Below are 19,992 nucleotides of genomic sequence, written 5' to 3'. Positions count from 1 at the left end.
CATCCGACTCTTGATTTCGCCTCAGGTCATGATCTCACAGTTCGTGGGATTGAGCCCAGCATCGGGCTGTGCCCTGAAAGCACGGGGCCTGCTTGGGATTCTTTCTCCCCCCCTCTCTCTTGCCCCTCCCCACCTGCACACGCACGCTCTCTCTCAAAATAAATAAACTCAAAACAAAACAAAAAAAAGGTATTGTGGAGTTAGGGAAAGGAGGAGATGGCGAATTTTTGAGGCCTGGCTTTTGTTTGGGTTTGTCACCTGGATGTTGTGAGGAGCCGGGTGAGTAGAGGTGCGGGAGACTGTGGGCAGGGGCCAGATACTATTAAATCTTACCTCCTGGACGAGGATTGAGGTAGGGCCAGCAGCAGGTATGCAAATGAGCAAGAGACCTGTCTGGAAGCAGTGACAGTAATTGGTAGATATTTATAAAAATACCCTTGCTTGACAAAACCAGAAGTTGGTAACTCTGTGTTAGTGCCCCAAACTAAAAGACAGAGAGAGAGAGAGAGAGAGAGAAAGAGAGAGAGAGAGAGAGAGAAGTTTCAAACAAATCTCTGAATGCTAAGAATCTGAGTTGAGACTGCAGAACTGGATGGGGAGTCCCTACATGTCAGATTTGGGTTCTGGTTTTGTCTCTGGCTATGCAGTCTTGGACCGTGCCTTAATTTGCTGAGATCTCCATTTTCCTAACTACAACAGATCCACGGTTCTTAATCCTGGATGCACATTAAAATCACTAGGAAACTTAAAAAAAAAATACCCAATGCCGGATCCCCACTCCAGCCCAGAGGTGTCCGACGAATCTCTGGGGATGAGGCCTGGGAATGCAAGCCAGTGTTCAACCCCTAGGTCAGGTTTCTCCTAATTGCTCATTTTAGCCCGAAAACGTTGCAATTCTGCGTGTTGTATTACATAATTTTGTTCCTTTCAAATACGGTGCACAAAATGTTATAAACTTGTTACAGACCAAGAAGTTTTACTTTTGATGAAAAACTCCCCTTAATTCTTAGTTGGCCAATGATATAAGGCCAGCATCCTCTGTCATTAGTCAGAATCCTAAACAGAATGAAACATCAAATAATTAATTTTTGCTCCGGGAGTTGAGAGCCCGGACTTTAATTTCTCATTCTCTCACTTTGAAGAAGCTACTGACTGGAGGCCTGAGTCCACCTCCATTTAAAAGAAGACCCTGAAAAGTTCAGAGAGGAGACATTACTGGAAATGTCTTCTGCTAGAAGAATCGTATGTACCGTAAGTTCCAAAATAAGAGGTCCAGTTGGGGGAGTCTTTATCAGATCTAAATTCTACATGGAGTAGGGGATGTTTAAAGAGATTGGGCGCTGTTTTATCTTTACCATAGAAGTTTTTGGTTTTGTCTCTTCCTAAATGAGTCATTTTTTTTTTTTTTTTAAAGGAACCTAACTTGGGGAGGTGGGGAAAACACGGCTGGAGGGTGCCAAGGAGGCAGTGGGTGGGCAGTGAGGCTGACAGGGGACTGAGCTTGCACTTGGGCCTTTCACCCGGGAGGGCAGGAACCAGGGACCTGTCTGCTGAAGGTGCATCAAGAAGAGCGACACCACCCAGTAGGGGATAAGGTCGTAGAAATCATATTGACGTGGTTTATTCATTCATCAGGTATTTCCTGGAGCACGCTTAGCAACCGTATGGTCCGGTCTCAAGGCTCAATCCGCAGGTGCTGAGAGAGTGTGCACAGAGGGGAGGAGATCTCCTAGTTTTCACTCTGGGGGAGATGGGACACAGATGATGGACGTTAGGTGTGTCGCCGTTTGTCTCCACTTAACATGATCGGAAGTTACGGTGCCCATGCCAGCGTGAACAGTGCAAGTAACACGAAAATGTTAGTGCCAGGCAGCATTTCAGAGGGAGGAAAAAATGGCAGCCTGGTGACCCCATTGTGGAGCGGTGGAGGGGTGGGGGGGGCTGGTGAAACACACATTGGCCAGACATCTCCACGCATCACTTCCTCTTTCTGTGCTGAGTTCTCCCAGCCGAGAAGTGATCCCACACACCTAAGTCACCCAGGCCCCTGGTTGCCGTTCAGGGGGGTGTTCACTGCTGTCCTTGATGCCGAAGGAGGTACAGGAAGGACAGAGGGTGGGGAGGAGTTGACAGACCCTGCCTTTGGAAAACCAGAGCAGCTCGTGTGATTTGGCCCACGTGCTTGGGGTGAGGAGGAGCACAAGGCAGGGTGCTCCCTGAGGCCCAGGAAGAGTTTTGTGCATTTGGAACGCTGGGGGCGGGCACGCTCCTTTTAATCCACCCTGACCCCCGAGAGGTGCTGGTTTTCATCTTTTCTGAGTGGTGTACAACCTCCCGCAGTTGTGCCTGCGTATTTGCTAAGTTTGTCACAAACTTCCTGTTTGGGTCCGGTGTGAGGCCCGAAGCTTTGTTGTGTTTTGAAACCCGGGTGTTCACAGAGGTCCAGCGCCTTCTCTCTTAGAGGCCATGGGGTGGCCCTTTTGTTCTCCTTCCCTTTGCTGACTTTGGCCATCTTTCTTTGCAAACCTTCTCTCTGAGAAGTGCCCTGTAGCTTCTGTACTTGTTCTCATTATACAGGTTTGAGAGTTCTGAGATTTGAAGGCTGGAAGGAGGGAGGGGGGCAGCATTTATTGGGCCCCTTATATAAAGCCAGGCACTGTGCTAGATGGTTTTATACATTTGTTTTATTTAGGCCTCACATTAGCTCCTGCGGAAACAGGCTCAGAGAGGTTGAGTGACGAGCCTAAGATTGGACAGCCACTGGGTGACAAGGTCAGGACTGGATCCCAGGGCTGACTGCAGAGCTCTTTATTTCAACTGTGTCATGAGGACCATACTGTGCCTTCAGTTCCGCTGGTTTCAGGAGACGCGGATTTCTTATCGGGCCTCTTCACAGACGGCATCACCTTGACCCCTATAGTTTTCTCCTAGACCTTTTTATTCAGGTATGGGGTGTGATTTGATGGCCTTTACTGACTTCCCCACTTCCCCACTCATCCTCCTCCTGTGGCCTCACGAACCCCAGAATTACTGTGTGGTCCCTGACTAATGACTGAAGTAGGTTAGGGCCAACTCCCAATTCCCCAGAAATGGAGTATCCTTTTTCCTACTTCTGGGCATCCAGGACTGACCATTCTGCTCATCACCACAAACCCTGTTGAGCTGGATTTCTCACATCTCAAGCTCTTTGCTTTAACAAGGAAGAAGACAGGACATCTGTGTCTGGGAGCATGTAAAGGGGTAGCTAAGGAAGGATGCCAAGACCTTGAATATGTAGGAGCAGGAAGAGGACGGGGAGCTAAATCTATCTAGCACCCTCCTTCTCACTGGGATAGCTCTTATAGGATGCCAGACTCCAGGTGCTCCTGTGGAGGAACCAGAAGTATGCTTCCAGATACTTCAAGATGGCCTTGTGTCCCTTCCCTGACCCATCCCAGTTCTGTATTTTCTGAAAAACTCCTGCAAGTATATCATCTGAGCTACATGAGAATTGTTCTGTAGATCAAGTCACGTTTGCCATTCAAGAGGCCCTGTGTTGAGCAGTGGGCAATTCCAAGCATTTTCAACACGAGTACTAGTCACCCTCACGGGGTTTGCGCTGTACGTGGAAGGTAAATGCAGTGAGCTCAGAGGAGCCAGAGAGCTATGAAGCTGGGGTGGTGTGGCTCAGTGGGCTGCATGAGAGGGCCAAGAGCAGGGGGTCAGAGGGGTGGAGCTGCAGGGGGAGGGGAACACTGGAGCAGGCGGTGCATGTGGGAAACAAGATTGAAGAAGCTAATATGGGGGGCGCCTGGGTGGCCCAGTCGGTTGGGTGTCTGACTCTTGATTTCAGCTCGGGTCTCGATCTGAAGGTTCGTGGAATCGAACCCCACGTCGGGCTGTGCGCTGACAGCGTGGAGCCTGCTTGGGATTCTTTCACTCTCCGCCCCTCCCCGACTCGCGCAGGTGCGCGCGCTCTCTCTTGCTCTCTCGCCTCCATAAAAAAGAAAAAAAAGAAGCAGCTGATGTGCATCCTTCATGCAGGGTCCCAAGGACTGGCTGTCGAGTTTGAAATTTTCCTGTTACCAGGAGCTGCCGAGGCCAACTGAACCGGACGGGGTTAGGTAAAAACAGTGCTGTAGGAAGACTCCTCTGGCTGGGTGCCCTGTAAATGGGGACTGCCGGGAGGTAAGAACGCATGGATCCTGTTGAATTCTAGGAGTGAAGCTCTGAGGGCTAGGACGAGGGTGGTGACATGAATACAGAAAGGAAGACGGAGACATGGAAGATTTCAAACCCCGGCTCTGCCCCTTGCCGCCCATGTGACCTCCTCGAGCAGGTTACTGAATTTCTTGAATCTCAGTTTCATCGACTATGCATGGAAGCTAAAACCACTTCACAGGACTGTCGTGTGAGGGTTTAACTTGTGTCGCACCCAGCACGCAGCTGTGGGTGCCCGGGCAGAGTAGGAATCCTCTTGTGGTGTACGAGGCTCGATGTGTGACTAAGAGGGAGGAATCGGGAGTGCAGGGTGAGGGCTCGGAGGGCTCTCCAGGGGCTGACTCTGGGAGCCTGGGAGAGTCATGCAGCATTGGCCGAGGTGGATGGAGCTGTTTGGGCCTCCGGATTCGGTTTGGGGAAGACTCTTAACCCAGGCTGCCGAGGGCCTCTCCAGAACCCCACAGCCCTGAGGATTGGGTCTCTCTGAAACCAAGGCTTCTATTTCTGCCGGGCCCTCCGTGTTGCTGGCCAGCAGTAGGCTCTCTCTCTCTGACCGCTGTCACCGCTGGGTGAGGCCGGTGAAGCACTGAGGGCACAAAATTTAAGGAGGCTTCCGGTTTTAGGGCCACCCCTACACCTACACGACTCCTCTCGGTGAGGCGTTTCACACCGCATCTCCTATCAAGCTCCTGTCTGCCCTTATTCATTCAGGAGACAGCCTGGCTTCATTTACTCATTGACAGGTTCTAGCAGCTCAGCTTTGAGCCCTCAGGTTCCTGTCTTCGCTCCCTTGTGGGTACTGACATTGGGGCTCATCCAACCTGATTTCCTTCCACTCAGAGATGGACGCATCCCCCCTCCCGGCCAGAGAGAACCTTCTTCCTGTACGTGAATCCCCTGCATCTCCTGTCACTCCTCGGACCTCACCCCCTTAAGGAACCCGGTTCAAGCCGAACCTCAAACCTTCACCGTCTCTAGTTCTCATTCCCTTTACTCCTCCCCTCACAGACAGATGTCTGGAAAGAATCTGCTTCTTAGTTGACACAGCCCACCCGGGCTGGTTTCTGCCTATTGGAGGTCTGCCTGGTACAGGGGAGGGACCTGGTTGGATTTGCTGCAGAGGACTCCTGCCTCCCACAGGAATTGCCCTCTGTCAGCTCACCTGTGGCCTCCATATTACCACACCCAGTGGACGCTCCACTCCTTATCTTTCTGGACTCTTCGCTACTTTTGACGTTGGACAACTTCCCCCTTTCTGCACCTCTCTTGGCTTTTTTCATTCCATAAATAAATCTCTCAACAATTATTTCTTGAATACCTACTAGGTACCAGTATCCGGGACAAACCATAATACCATGCCCCTGCTTTCAAGGAGTTTACAGACTGGTGTGAGGGAGGAAGGAAAAAATACAAACAAATGTCAGGTGCTGATAAATGCTACGAAGAAAAACACAGCCGGGGAGGGGCATAGGATGGGCGCTGGGGTTAGAGGGGAGAGTCTCACTGAGAAAGTGACATTGTCACAGGAGCCTGAAGAAAGTAAAGGACGCCTGGGAGAAGAATGTTCCAGGCAGAGGGAAGAGCAAGTGTAAAGGCTTTGAGGGAGGGGCCTGCTTGGGGATGTTTGAGGAGGCCATCCTGGCTGGAGGAGATTGAAGAAAGGCAGGGTAGGAGAAGAAAACGTCGAGGAAGAGGCCAGGCCAGGTCATGTGGGCCTTAAAGGTCATTTCAAGGACTTTGCCTTCTATTTTGAGAGAAATGAAACACTATAGGAGTGTTTTGAGCAAAAGAGTGATTTGTTGTTGTTGTTGATTCATTTTGAGAAAGAGCATGGGCATGGGCATGGGCATGGGGGAGGGGCAGAGAGGGGGGGTGGAGAGAATCCCAAGCAGAGGCTGCACTGTCAGCACAGAACCCAGCGCGGGGGTCCATCTCGTGAACCGTGAGGGCTTGATCTGAGCTGAAATCAAGAGTCAGCTCTTAGGTTAAGTGCCACCCAGGCGCCCCAAGAACAGTGATTTTTAAATGATCACTGAGGCTGCCATGGGACCATGGTGTATTAGTTTGCTAAGGCTGCCATGACAAAGTACCACAAACTGGGTGGCTAAAGTCACAGAAGTATATTTTGTCACAGTTCTGGAGGCCAGAAGTCTGAGATCAGGGTGTTAGCAGGGCCTCGTTCCCTCTGAAGATACTAGGGAAGGATCTGTTCCAGGCCCCTTTCTCACCTTCTGGTAGTTTCTGGGCTTGTGACAGCAGAACAGCAACCCTCTCACACATCGGCGTTCTCCCTGTGTGAGGGCCTGTGTCCTAATTTCCCCTTTCTGTAAGGATACCAGTCAGACTGGATGAGAGACCCACCCTACTCCAGGATGACCACCTCTTCACAGCTAATTGCATCTGCAGTGACCCCATTTCTACATAAGGCCCTCATCCGAGGTACTGGGGTTAGGACTTCAACCTAGGAATTTGGGGGACACGCAATCCAACCCGTGGCACAATTCAACCCACAGAATAGATGGATTATGGAAAGGCAAGGGCGGAAGTAGGGAGACCAGTTAGGAAGTTATCGCAATAGCCCAACAAGAGAAGCCGCTGGCTTGGACCAACATGGTAGCCATGGAGGTGGTGAGAAAGTGGCGAGTCTGGAGATATTTTGAAGAATCACGTTGCCATCATTTGCTGGCGGATTGGATGTGGAGTGTGAAGGAAAGAGAGGAGTCGCCGTGACTCCTGGGTTGCAGGCCTCAGTAACTACAAGGGAGTTGGGTGTCTTTCTTTCCTAAATTCTCCTCTCCCTTGGGGACCCTCCTCAGCAGCTTTTGCAGGGTCCTTCTCCAGGGCAGGCCTATCAACTGTTGGATTCTTCAGGGCTCCATCCTGGACTGCCTCTCTGGTCTCTCCTGATCGATAGGATCTTTCTTATGTTGAGGGCAAATATCCTGAATGTGCTTTTTGGGTCCTTCCCACAGGCCCCGGCTCTGGAGGATGCTGAAGGAGGAAGACATGGGAGCAGGACGACCCTGAAAGATTAAGCCTCCCAATCTTGCAACAGGTATAGCTGCTCTGAAATGCTTTGTGATGAAGGAGTCCTAAAAGTGTTTCTTTGATATCTGCGGTGTGGAAAATGCCTTGCGAAGGGAAGGGGGGCTGCTGTGGGCCTGGACAACCCTAGATTTCTGGAAAAGGTCTCTCTGGGAAATGGTTGGCGATTATGGATTCACGCGCTGGAATTCAGCATCCCTTGGAATAGGGCTGAGGGCACCGTGCCTTGTCTCTCTTGACTTTTGCAGTTGTTGTGAATAGCGGAGGAGCCAAAGGACCCTCATGGATGGTAGCTCTATCTGCGTTCAGGGGGAATTAGACATCTCTGGAGAGCTGCAGTACAGAAGGCTGCGCTGAGAACCCCCACAGGGCCTGTCAAAGGCAGATTTCTGGCCCTCCGTTCTCTTCCAAGCTCAGTTTTGTCCCTCTAGAAAATGGGCGCACAGCTGTGATTCTTCTGCCAGGCCCCACGCAGACGGTGTCTGAAGGGTCAATAAATTTGTGTATAAACAGATTTTTTTTTTGTATGTTTAAACCCCGGCATAGCAAGAGATGGCTATTTTCCACAAATTCTCAGTGACGGCGGGGAAGGAGGGTGGCGAGTGTCTAATTTGATATGTGCAGGTTGTTTTTCTTGGCACACGCCACACTTTTCATCTCTCTTATGTGGGACTCAAAGCTGATTGCTTCTGTTTCTCTTTTGTTGTGCTTGATTTTGATTTAATTTTTAAGCCATTGTGTCTTGGGGTTCCAGTAAGAAACAGATGGCTCACTCATGGAGTAATCTAAGAGCTTTTCCTGAAGGGGCTGTTTATAGTGGCGTAGGCAGGGTTAAGAGAACCGAGCACAGGATGTGGAAGCATCCCAGGGCTAGGGACGTCAGGGAGCTGTTACCATACCTAGTCCTGAAAGAAAGAGGGAAGGACTGGTTATTAGAACTGGAAAGAGAAGCTACATGGAAAGGTTATCTCTGGTAGAAGGGTGCAGTCAACCTTCAGCAACTCTGCTGGGGAAGAGCCAGGGGAATAAATCTCCTCACTGAACTCACTTGTCAGTTCTCCCGTCTCCTGATGATGCCTCCCGTTAGGCACACTCAGCCAGAAGCTAGAAGGCGGGGAGCCATACCGATGCTGTCCAAAGAGATCAGATCCTCTGGGGAAGCAGAGCTGAGTGGAGAAGGGTGAATGTAGAAGTGCGAAAGGGAAATATCTGACCAAGCAAGAGATACAGTTTGCTTAGATTGTATTGCAGAGGATGTCTCCATCCAAAGAGGGGTTTTGTTTGGTGGAGTGAGCGAAACCTTGCATTATTAGGTCAGCCACATAGACCTGTTGGACTGTGAGGGCTGGAAGGAGCAACAGAAATCCTCTAATCAAACTTCACCCTTTTTTAGTTGAAAAGACCCAGGAAAGTCAAGTGACTTGCCCAAGGCCACTCGTGAATTCATGAAAGTGTTTCTGGGAAGCCTGTGACATTTTTAGGAGAAAACCAACACAAAACCACTTGAAACAGTTGTGAAACAGTGTAAAGCAAAATCCAGGTACTTGCAGGAGAAAGGTGTGAATTAGTGTTTGTTTTTTTCTCACGTGTCAGTTGGGATTCTTTGGGGTTGTGACTGTCATAAAACCTAACTCAAAAGTACTCCCACAGCACAGGAAATTAACTAATCAGCTCATGTACTTGCAAAGTTAGGGATGGGGTGGGCTGTAATGTGGATGTGAACTAGCAGCTCAGCATGATGTCAACCATTATTTCTTTCCATCTCTCTGTCCCTCTTCCATGATGTCAGTTCATCCTCAGGCTGGCTTTCCTCAGGGAGGCAGAATGGCTGCAGGAGTTCCTGGGCTCATAGTTGCATCCCTCTGGTCAGGAGGAAAGAAGCATTCCTTCTGGTAAAGAAAGTCCTTAGAAGACTGAGAAAGTGTCTTTCCCAGAATTCCATCCCCAGGAAACCAACCCTGGCATTTCATTGGCCCAAATTGAGCCATGTGCTTATTCCACAGCCAATCCCAGTGCCCTCTGTTGATTGGCAGGGATGGGGGGTTTTTCTTGTTGGTCTATCCCTCTACTGGAGGAGTGTGTCAGCTTTCCCTAAAGCACCAAGACTGGCAGGAAGAGGAGGAGACAGAGCTGGGGGGGCGGGGAGGAGATGGGTACCAGGAAAGTGGCAGCTGACATCCACTATACTGTATCATGCATAGAAATCTATAGAAATTCCACTGATCTAGACCCATTGTTGGAAGTAACAGTGAGACGAAACCTGTTTTTAACTAGTGAAAGTCTGCATTTTAAAATATCTTACCATAGCATAGTTTCAGACAGAATCTTCCCAAACAGTTCCCAGACAGGCTTGCAATTAGCATCTGCTTCTCACTACGTCTTAAAACATAGGACCTTCTAGTAGATTGATCGTGCCTTCTACTATTCTGTTTAATTTCTCATATGCTTATTCAACCTTTTTATAGCCAGAGTAAACGCTGAACTCAAATTCTGGGTTAGTGGAGATTAAATTACATTAATGAAGTTCCTCGTTTAAACCTTATCTATAAAATGGGAGTAGAATAGCACCTACTTTATAGGTTCGTTGTAAGGATTAACTGAGATAGTCCAAGTAAAATGCCCAGTGTCCCAGTGGCTGGCCCAATAAATGTTATCTTTATTTGCTTCATATATCTCCAAATATTGTCACATTTATGTGTTTATGTGTGCATTTAGTCTAGGAAATTAACTCTCTTCACTACAAATTTATTGTTTGCCACTGATTAGTTCAGTTAGAGATGAGGTAAATAAAGGTGCTAAAAAATTTAGTGTTTATGGATTTTTTTCCACTGGAATGGTTTTTATTTTAGAATTCATTTCGGGGAAAATCTAAAAAAAAGAAAATTTTAGTAGCGTACAGTTAAGTTAAATGTAGGTATAATCCCTGGAAGTGAGGGGATTTTTATTTTGCAGTAACTTATTAATATATTCTTAGTTGAAAAGTTTTATAAGTAGTTGAAGGCCTGGAGCACCTGGGTGGCTCAGTTGGTTGAGTGTCTGACTCTTGATTTCGGCTCAGGTCTTGATCTCATGGTTCTTGAGATTGGGCCCCATATCGGGCTCTGTGCTAACAGCATGGAACCTGCTTGGGATTCACTCTCTCCCTCTCTCTCTGCCTCTCCCCTGCTCTCACTCTCTCTGTCTCTCAAAATAAATAAATAAACATCTAAAAAACATAGTTGAAGGCCTGTCATGATCTATCCCAACTGATTTTCTTGCCTTTGTTCTCTGTTTGGAGGCTCTGGAAGGGGCAAGTGACCCTCTTCAGCTTTGGCTTCCCAAACCAACCACACCATTTGGGGTTTTCTGAGTGGATGGATTTTAGGGTCACCTGAATCAAGTGAGATGCTGTAGAAGCAAGAATCTGGTCTTGGGCATTTATTTCAGTTGAAGTCTAGCTGACAAAATGCTGTGAATTGTTCTCTAAAGCTTTTAGTGCCATAAAGCTGACCTCTCAGAATCTCAGCAGAGCCACCTGTCTTGGTTCGGGGGTTCCCAGATTAGCGGTGGGAGAGCACAGGTTGATCCTGTGCTCCCTCGAGTACCCTCAAGCTTTATCACCTATGTTTCAAAACCAGGAAGAGATAACCTGATAATGCGGGGTGAATAGGGTACAGTAAGGGGTCTGCAGATAGAAGAAAAATTTCCAGAACAACCAGGAACTTACAGACCTGAGAAAAATTCATACTCTCGCCCTTGCATATTGACTAAGATCAGTCTTAAATTTTCTGTAGGTCGTTTGCTGACCCTGGAGCTGGTCACCATTGTGATAACTGGGTGGGAACCAGTAATAATTAGATGATTGACCCTAAATTACTTGGTCCAGACAAGTCGTTCTCATATGTAGATGACTTGGATGAAGAACTATCAAAAAAATTGGAAGGGATTGGCCTAGAGCTACCAGCTTCTTCTCTTGCTTTGCCTTCCTTAGTGGAGGGATGTTTTAAAAAACCTAACATCTGTTAGCATAGAATTTCATAAAAGAGTTTCATTTAAGAAAAGGAGTATTTTTTCCTGACATTGCCTGTAAAAACTACCTCACGCAGTTGGATCCTTCATTGCAATCTGTGGGTAACAAGCATTGGGGAGATGGAGAGTTATTTACTTCATGTGCAAGTATAGGGGAGCAAATCCTACTTTTTAAAGACTCTCTTAGAGCCTAGGAATTCTCTTAAGCCATATCTTTATTTGACTTAAAGGAGCCGGAGAAATTCACTTGAACACAAGGCTTGATGAGTCCAATTCATTTTATAAAGAGGGAACTGTTTACTCTTGTCATTAACTTAGAATTGTTAGTTTGATTTTCTGCCGGTAGAAAGAAAGTCTTGCAAGACCTACATAGTTCAGATTAAAAGGTATATCAACAGTTTTTCTTTTTCCACAGTTTCACCCTAAAAATGATAAATCTGTTCAGTTGGACTTGGCCGTCAGTTGTGTGGTATGTGCCTCTATGTGTGGGAAAGCACACACACGCACACACACACACACACACACACACACACACACACACACAGAGAGAGAGAGAGAGAGAATTTAAAGCTCCAGAAAGGAAAGGGTGCTTGTGAGAAATCAGTCACTGCTGTTAGGGCTTGTAGTAACTGTTGCATCTTGAAGCTGCCAAAACAGTATGAGTTAAGATGTCTTTTGGAGTCCTTAAAAAAAACCCCAACATATACCCAGCCACCCCTGGCATCCCAAACAGTCATAAAACATTCCTCATTCTGCTTCACTTCACATGCCTGCTTGGCTTTGCCACAAGCATGTTTTGCCTTCCAGCCAGGGATTAAGCTTCTGTGTGAGGCCATGACTGGTGTGAAAGCAATTTCTCTGTCATTGTGGAGGGGGGAGAAAAAAACCGCTTGCACGCTTGTGCGAAATCCTGAGTGGAATTATGGAATCCTAGCTCCAAAGAGGGTTTTGAGGTCCGTGCCTTCCTGCCGGGCTACTCTAACACTCATCACCTTGACTGACAAAAGGTGACCTAATCCCAACGCTTCGTTGACCTCTAACACTTCATGGATCCCCTGTGAACAAGGACATGAACTGAGAATGTGTCTTTCTCAAGAAAAAGCAGACCATTGGCCAACATACCACATATGCAGTTACTGCCCTGTTCACGTCCTTGTTCTTGGGCACGGTGTCACTGTTTGAGTCCTGGTTGTATTCTCACAGATGCTCATACAGCACAGTCCTTGCCTGTTCTAGGAGACCCTCCATCTTCATTCAGACTCCTTACTACTTGTTTCTCCTCAGGTGTATCTCTCTCCACAGCAGGCTATTCAGTGTGCCTAGTTACGGCTCCGTGTTCTTTCGGACAGACGTTACCACAGCCCCCTTGCTTTGGTCAACTTGGGCTGCCATAACAAAATACCACAGACTGGGTGGCTTAAAATAGAAATTTATTTCTCACAGTTCTGAAGGGGAAGTCTAAAGATCAAGGTGTTGGCAAGGCAGGTTTCATTCTGAGAGCTCTTAGGATAGTTTGTAGGCGGCCGCCATCTTGATGTGTGCTCATTTGACATCTTCTTTGTGTCCTTGTAAAAAAAGGAAGCTCTGGTGTCTCTTCTTCTTATAAGGACACTAATCCCATCATGGGGCTCCAGTCTTGTGAGTCTTCTTAATCTAGTTGGTTCCCAGAGGCCCCATCTCCTAATACTATCAGATTGGGGGCTAGGGTTTCAACATATGAATTTGGGTTGGGGGGTGGGGGGCGGGACACAGACTTTCAGTCCCTAACAATTCTGAATCTTTATTTGTGGTTCCCGTGAAGTGTTTGGAGGGTCGTTGATCCAGGAGCCCTGCAGTCAGTAGAGAAAGCCTTAGAATTACAAACTTTTGTTGCTCTGTAAGAAGTACAGTGTCCTACTGGTGGCTTACTGGACTACAAAATCGGAAGACCTTTACCACACACTTCAAGGTGACCTGTGGCAGACTGATGATCTCCTTTTCTTTTCAGATCTTAGGTTTCCTAGGTCCAGATGTCAGTGTTAAAAGGTGTGGATGCCAAACTTGCTCAGCCTCAATGAATTGTGGATGGTTCCGCATTCAATATTCCCTGACCACCATCTATAGCCTCCCTTATGGGCCTCTGAAAGGGAGGCTCTTAGAACAAAAACCTGGGAACATGGCTTATTTCTTAGCGCTTTATCCTCTTGGGCATTCACTCCCTTTCATGGGGGAAAGGAAGGCAGTAAATTATAATGCAACTGTTCCTTATTCCTTTAGAGATCAATATCTTACAGTGTCATTTTAAATGTATAAAAATATAAATATGGTAATGTCCCCATGGGCGCACACACACACACACACACACATACCTGGGCCAGGTGGAAGATTTTAAAATACAAAAAGGCCTTTGAAAATTATTTTAAACTTTCAAGGAACAGATAATTTCTGTGTTATATAAACTGTTCCAGGATTTAGAAAAAAGATGGAATACTTCCAGATTCTTTTTTCAAGCAAACATGACCCTGATAACAAATCTGGCAAGCCCCAAAGGGAGGCTCTCTACCAGTCTCTCGTAGGAATGTAAAAATTTTAGATGAAATTCTAGTGAGTAGATTTCGACAATAGAGTATATGAATGTTCCACTATACCCAAGAAGGTTATGGAATGCAGGAATGGCTTCATATATATATTTTTTTCATTTGCTTCACATAAATTATTTAAGTAAAAATATGCAATGATCTCATTAATTCCAGAAGTACATTCAGTCAGTTCAACTTCTAATTTTTACAAACCACTTAGAAACGAGTATATAAAATGACCATTCCTTCGTATAATAAGGAATATTGAGTTCATACAGCCTACTGTCATTATACTTATCGGGGCCACAATAAAAGCATTATTGGATATGGCTGAGATCAAAACAAAAAGCCAGTGCAGAAAGTTATGAAAGTGGTAACATTAACTTTAGAGAATAAATATTGTAAAGAAAAGGATAAAATTATCATTACAGATTGCTTAGTTGTAGATCAAGGAGGCTTAAAGAGATTAAGTTAAAACCCTACTTCTAGGTGGTGAGATTACAATTAAGGATTTAGATATTTCTGAAATTAGTTCATGAGTCTGATGCCATTCCTCTCAAAGTCCCATCAGGATTTTTAAAATTTCACAAGATGGTTATCAGTCTATATGGAAAAATATGTAGATGAGAACCTCATGGGGAATCTTGGAAATGGCTCGAGGAGAAGGGAGTTAGATCTATTGGATATTACAATATATAGCAATACTAGATATTAAAGTGTACCTTTGTAATTAAAACACCATGGTATTGACATAAAAAGAGGAAGTAAGTGAGTGAACTAGGATAGTTCAAAAGCAGACCCTCACATAAATAATTCGATAAATCATAAAGAAGTCATCACAGATCGGGGGGGGAGGAAGAATTATTCAATAAATAATTGTGATGCATAGTTAGCAATTTGGAAAAAATCATTCTAACTTCACCACAATGAATTACATATTGATTAAACAATTAAGTGCAAAATGTAGAGGCATAGGGAAATCTATAGAATTGAATATTGCTTAGAAACAAAAGAAAAACACTCAAAAATGAAAAGAACAGTCCATCAAACTACAGAAAAAAACCAAAGATTTCTTCATGTAAAAAACCAGTGGGGTAACAATAGGGAAAGATTTGCATTCATATGACAGAATTTGTATCTTTATTTTGTGACGTACTCAAACAAATAAAAAAAACTAATTAAGAAAAAAAAACCCTAAAACCTTGGTTGGACACTTGAATAGATAACTACATATAGCACCATACACATATATGGAAAATGTTCAATTTTGTAATAAGAGATATGTAGATTGAAACAGCAGCAAAATACTATTTTAACATATTATTTGAAGAATACATTAAAAAAATTAATGTTTGTTTATTTTGAGAGAGAGAGAGAGAGAGAGACAGCGTGAGCAGGGGAGGGACAGAGAGAGAGGGAGACACAGAATTCATGAACCACTCAGATCACGACCTGAGCCAAAGTCAGATGCTCCACCAACTAAGCCAGCCAGGCACCCCTCCAAAGAATGCATTTTTAATGGTAATCCACAGTTCTGGAGGTATTGCGATATTCAGTGTATTAAAGAGCCATATTATTTATTCATACATTTTGATCCACTTCTGTGGACCATCTTCCCACATTCCCTCCATGAGGGAAATAATACACAACATTTAATAACCTATTTAAACAAAGATGCTCCCTGAAGCATTATTTACAAAGTAGCCACATGCGCGCACGTGCTCACGCGCGTGCTCACACACACACATACACACACACACACAATGTCCAACTGTTGAATAACTGTCAAATAAGATAGTTCCTCTATCAGCGTAATACTCTAGTATAATTAACAATTATTTTGAAGATATGTAGCAATGTGACATGATATTTACAATATAATTTTATATATTGAAATTGCCAATAAATTGTGGTGTAGTTTCACTATGGAATACAACTATATAACTATGCAATTAAGTTGAATGAACCATAGCTGTGTGCGACAACAGGGAGGGATCTCAGGAACATAGCTGTTAAGTAGAAAAGCAGGTTGCAGTGTGATCCCAATTGCATAAAGTTCAGATACATACAGAGCTAATGATAAAGTGTTTAGACATCCACATGCATGGGGTGCCTGGGTGGCTCAGTCGGTTAAGCATCCGACTTCAGCTCGGGTCATGATCTGGTGGTTCATGAATTGGAGCCCGGTGTCAGGCTCTGTGCAGCTCAGACCGTGGAGCCTACTTCAGATTCTGTGTCTCCCTGTCTCTCTTTGCCCTTCCCCAGCTTGTGCTCTCCCTCTCTCTCAGAAATAATAAATGAATAAACTTAAAAAAAAAAAGTTTAGATGTCCACATGCATGTGCAAATCCTATAAGAACAAGCAATCATAGACAAAAATTCAGGCTAGTTGTGGGAGGAGAGAAGAGAATGAGGGAGGAGACCCTGGGGGCTACCTAGGGGATGGTAAAGTCTCTTTCTCAAGCTGAACTATGGACACATGTGTATATATATATACACACACACACATTTGTGTGTACATACATATGTATATATGCATAAGTGTGTAAATATACACACATATATACACACATATGTATACACACACATATATATATTATTGCTCTTTTTTATACCTTAACATAAGCAACAAATATTTTTATACCTTAACATAAGCAACAAATATTTGTGTTAATTTCACAAAGGAGTATCAAAACCCATATTCACTGATGACAGTTATGTACAAAATATGTGTCCCTAAAAAAAGATGGTAAGAAAGTATATAGGTAACAGTGACTGTGTTAGAGGACTGACATTATGGGTGGCTTATTCTTTTTCTCTCATTTCAAATTTTTCTCTCATTTCAAATAAAACAGGCATGCCTTGTTTTATTGTGCTTTGCAGAGTTTTGTGGCAACCCTGTGTTGAGCAAGTCTATCGGTGTCATTTTTCCAACAGCATCTGCTTAGTTTGTGTCTCTGTGTCACATTTTGGTAATTCTCACAATATTTCAGACATTTTCATGACTGTTTGCTTATATTTGTGATGGCGACCTGTGATCGGTGTTCTTTGATGTTACTATTGGAGCCTGAAGATGGGACTGAATTGCTGCAAGCTCATGATCAAGCTTTAATAGATGAGGAGTTGCTTCCTGTGGATGAGCAAAGAAAGTGGTTTCTTGAGATGGAATCTACACCTGGTGAAGATGCTGTGAAGATTGTTGAAATGACAACAAAGGATTTAGAATATTACATAAAGTTTGTCGATAAAGCAGTGGCAGGGTGTGAGAGGACTGACTCCAGTTTTGAAAGAAGTTCTGTTGTGGGTAAAATGCTATCAAACAGTATCACATGCTACAGAGAAATTATTTGTGAAAGGAAGAGTTAGATGATGTAGCAAACATCATTGTTGTCTTATTTTGAGAAACTGCCATAGCCACACTGATCAGTCAGCAGCCATCAAGTGGAGTCAGGTCCCTCCACCAGCAGAAACATTATGATTTCACTGAAAGCTCAGATGATGGTTTGCATTTTTTAGCAATCAAATATTTTAAATTAAGTTTTTTTTTTAAACATAATGCTATTGAACATTTAATGGACTATAGTACAGTATAAACATAAATTTTATATGCACTGAGAAACCAAAAATTCACTTGAAACGCTTAACTGCTATATTCACTTTATATCAGTGGTCTGGAACTGAACCCACAGTATCTCTGAGGTATGCCTGTCTGTGCATATGTTACATTTTTTTAAACAAAGGAAAGTTGAAGAATACTTCTGCAATTATAGGATGACTTAGCTTCCAGTGGAGGGATTGCCGTTGTCCAGAGAGTAATAGACCTCACCAATGACGCAGAAGGGGAGGTGGATTTAAAATGTAAAAGGAAAATGGAAAAATATGTCCAGAATAGTCACTGAGCATCTTTCTTGTGTCAGAAAGCCTTGACCTAACCTGTGTTCTGAAAACATCTTTTGTATACTGAGTTTATTGAATTGCTGCAAGGGATGAATTAAAAAGGCTGGCATTTCTTTGTGTTCCTTTAAAAACATTTTTTTAGCTTATTATTTTGTCTGGTTATAAAAATAATACAGTGATTTGAAATATTCTTACAAAAATGTAATGGAACCAGTAGCTGAGCGGACACTAGAACTAATTTGCAGTTGAAAGAAAATACAGGGGATAGAGGAACATGTTAGAAGACACCATGAGGATGCATTCAGGAAGTTCTTGGAACATATGACCCATACGCTGCTGATAAATAAAATGGCATGGAAAAGGAGGGGTAGCACTATGGAATAAATTTTAAAAGACTCAAGGGACATATCAGCCAAATTCCAGTGTAAATCTTGTTTGGATCCTGATTTAAACAACCCAACTGTGAAAAGGCATTTATGAGACCCATTAGGAAAATTGGGACACTAATTGGATATTTGATATTGAGAAATTACTGTTAATTTTTAGGTGTGATATTATTATTTATGGTTATATTTTAAAAATACATACTATAGTGTTTGTGAGCAAATGAAGTATCAAATACTTTAAAACAGTCCAGTGGAGAGTTTGAGTATATTAAATATAAAAGGTCCAGATGTTTTTGGGGTATTTATGGATCGATGATATATCCAGGGTTTATGTTAAAATAATCCAGGGACAGGGGCCCTAGTGGGATATAGATGAAACAAGGTCAACCATGTATGATAATTGAGGCCCAGCAGTGGGTACATATATTCTTGCTACATTTGTATATATGCTTAGAATTTTGCATAATAAAACATAAATAAGGGTAATACATGCTCACAGCTGAAAATGTATAAAATATAGAAAAATATAAAGAAGAAAATGAAAGTCACCCATAATCCCACCCCTTGGAGATAACTACTATAACATTTTTATAAGAAAGAATCCTTCTGTGCTCTCCTTATGCATTTACAATATATGTTCTTATACACCCACACTTTTAAACAAGAAATTATGCTATCTATATTGTTTTGTATTCTGCTTTTTTATATTGTGGGCACTATTGTGCTTTAGTGCCTTTAGATCTTCATCATAATTTAACATTATGGCTGTGTATTATTCTAATACGTGATAACACATACAACATGCCATAATTTATTGATCTAAGCAGTCCTTTGCAAATGGGTATCTAAATTGTTTCATTTTTTTCCCCCTATTCAATCATTTCTTCTGGATACTTACTTCTTCTGTCAAGTATCTAGAAAGTCAAAGTGTTTTTAAGGCTTTTTTTCTCTCTTGGGACAAACTGCGTTTTGGAAGTGAGATACTGTTTTGAACTTCCTTCTGTAACATACATGATTACCCATTTCATCATCATCTCAGCAACATTTGGTGCTATAGTGACAATATTTTAAATGTTCATCAGTCTGATAGAGGGATAGTGAATATCTTATTTTAATTTGTGTTTTTAAGATTACTAGTGAGATGAAAATCTTTTTGTAAGTGTATGTCAGTATTTATTTTATGCCTATGTGTTCATATCTTTCCCCCAATTCTTGTATTTATCCCCCCACTTACTGATTCATAAAGGTTCTTTACATAGTAAAGGATACTAATATTTCATGTATAAGTTGCCATTTTTCTCCCCAGTTTGTTGTCATTTAACTTTAGGTCATTTTTTTTTTTTTTAAGTAGGCTCCATGCCCCACATGGGGCTTGATCTCATGACCCTGAGACCAAGAGTTGGATGCTCTATCGACTGAACCAGCCAGGCACCCCAACCTTACATCATTTTTGAACAGTCATTTGTCTGGAATTATTTTAGTAGATTTTTTAAAGTTGTAAGTCTGTATTTTTTTTCCTTTTAGTCTTTCCAATTTTCTACATTTTTATTTTTGTAATCTTATTTAATATTTTATATTTATACTTAACATTTTACTGTAGCATTGTCCTTCAAGGTTTGCTTTTTTATTTTAATACATTTATTGGTTATTAAAGAAGATGCTTATGGTAGAAAGAATACATTTTTAAAAAATTTACCTAGAATTTGTCTGTCATACAATGCATCAGATAAAATTTGGTAATTTATCTTTCTATGTGCATATATTAGTTAAAGTAACACTTGCTGACAGACAGTTAAAACCCCAAATTGTAATTTAACACAGTAGAGGTTTATTTCTTAGTCCAACATAGGTGTTTCTGATTAGTGGTCAGCCCTCCAGTGAGTAGATTCAGTGGCCCAG

The 19,992-nt window shown here is 43.4% G+C and overlaps 1 protein-coding gene across 15 annotated transcripts in view; it reads left to right on the top strand.

Annotated features, from left to right (window-relative positions):
* TRERF1 (transcriptional regulating factor 1) overlaps nt 1-19,992 on the top strand; it is a 208,907-nt gene that overhangs the window by 78,745 nt on the left and 110,170 nt on the right. For 11 of the 15 annotated variants that reach the window (XM_045498221.1, XM_045498219.1, XM_045498218.1 and 8 more), the window contains one exon: nt 7,173-7,255. The exons of the other annotated variants lie outside the window; for them this stretch is intronic. The gene's annotated coding sequence lies outside the window, so the exon portion shown is untranslated. The remainder of the gene's footprint in view (nt 1-7,172; nt 7,256-19,992) is intronic. 15 annotated transcript variants of the gene reach the window in all.

Source organism: Leopardus geoffroyi, chromosome B2, assembly GCF_018350155.1.
Source record: "Leopardus geoffroyi isolate Oge1 chromosome B2, O.geoffroyi_Oge1_pat1.0, whole genome shotgun sequence".
Lineage (NCBI taxonomy): Eukaryota > Metazoa > Chordata > Mammalia > Carnivora > Felidae > Leopardus > Leopardus geoffroyi.
The sequence above is the reverse complement of the archived record's forward strand: the minus strand, read 5'-3'. Positions and strand labels throughout refer to the sequence as shown.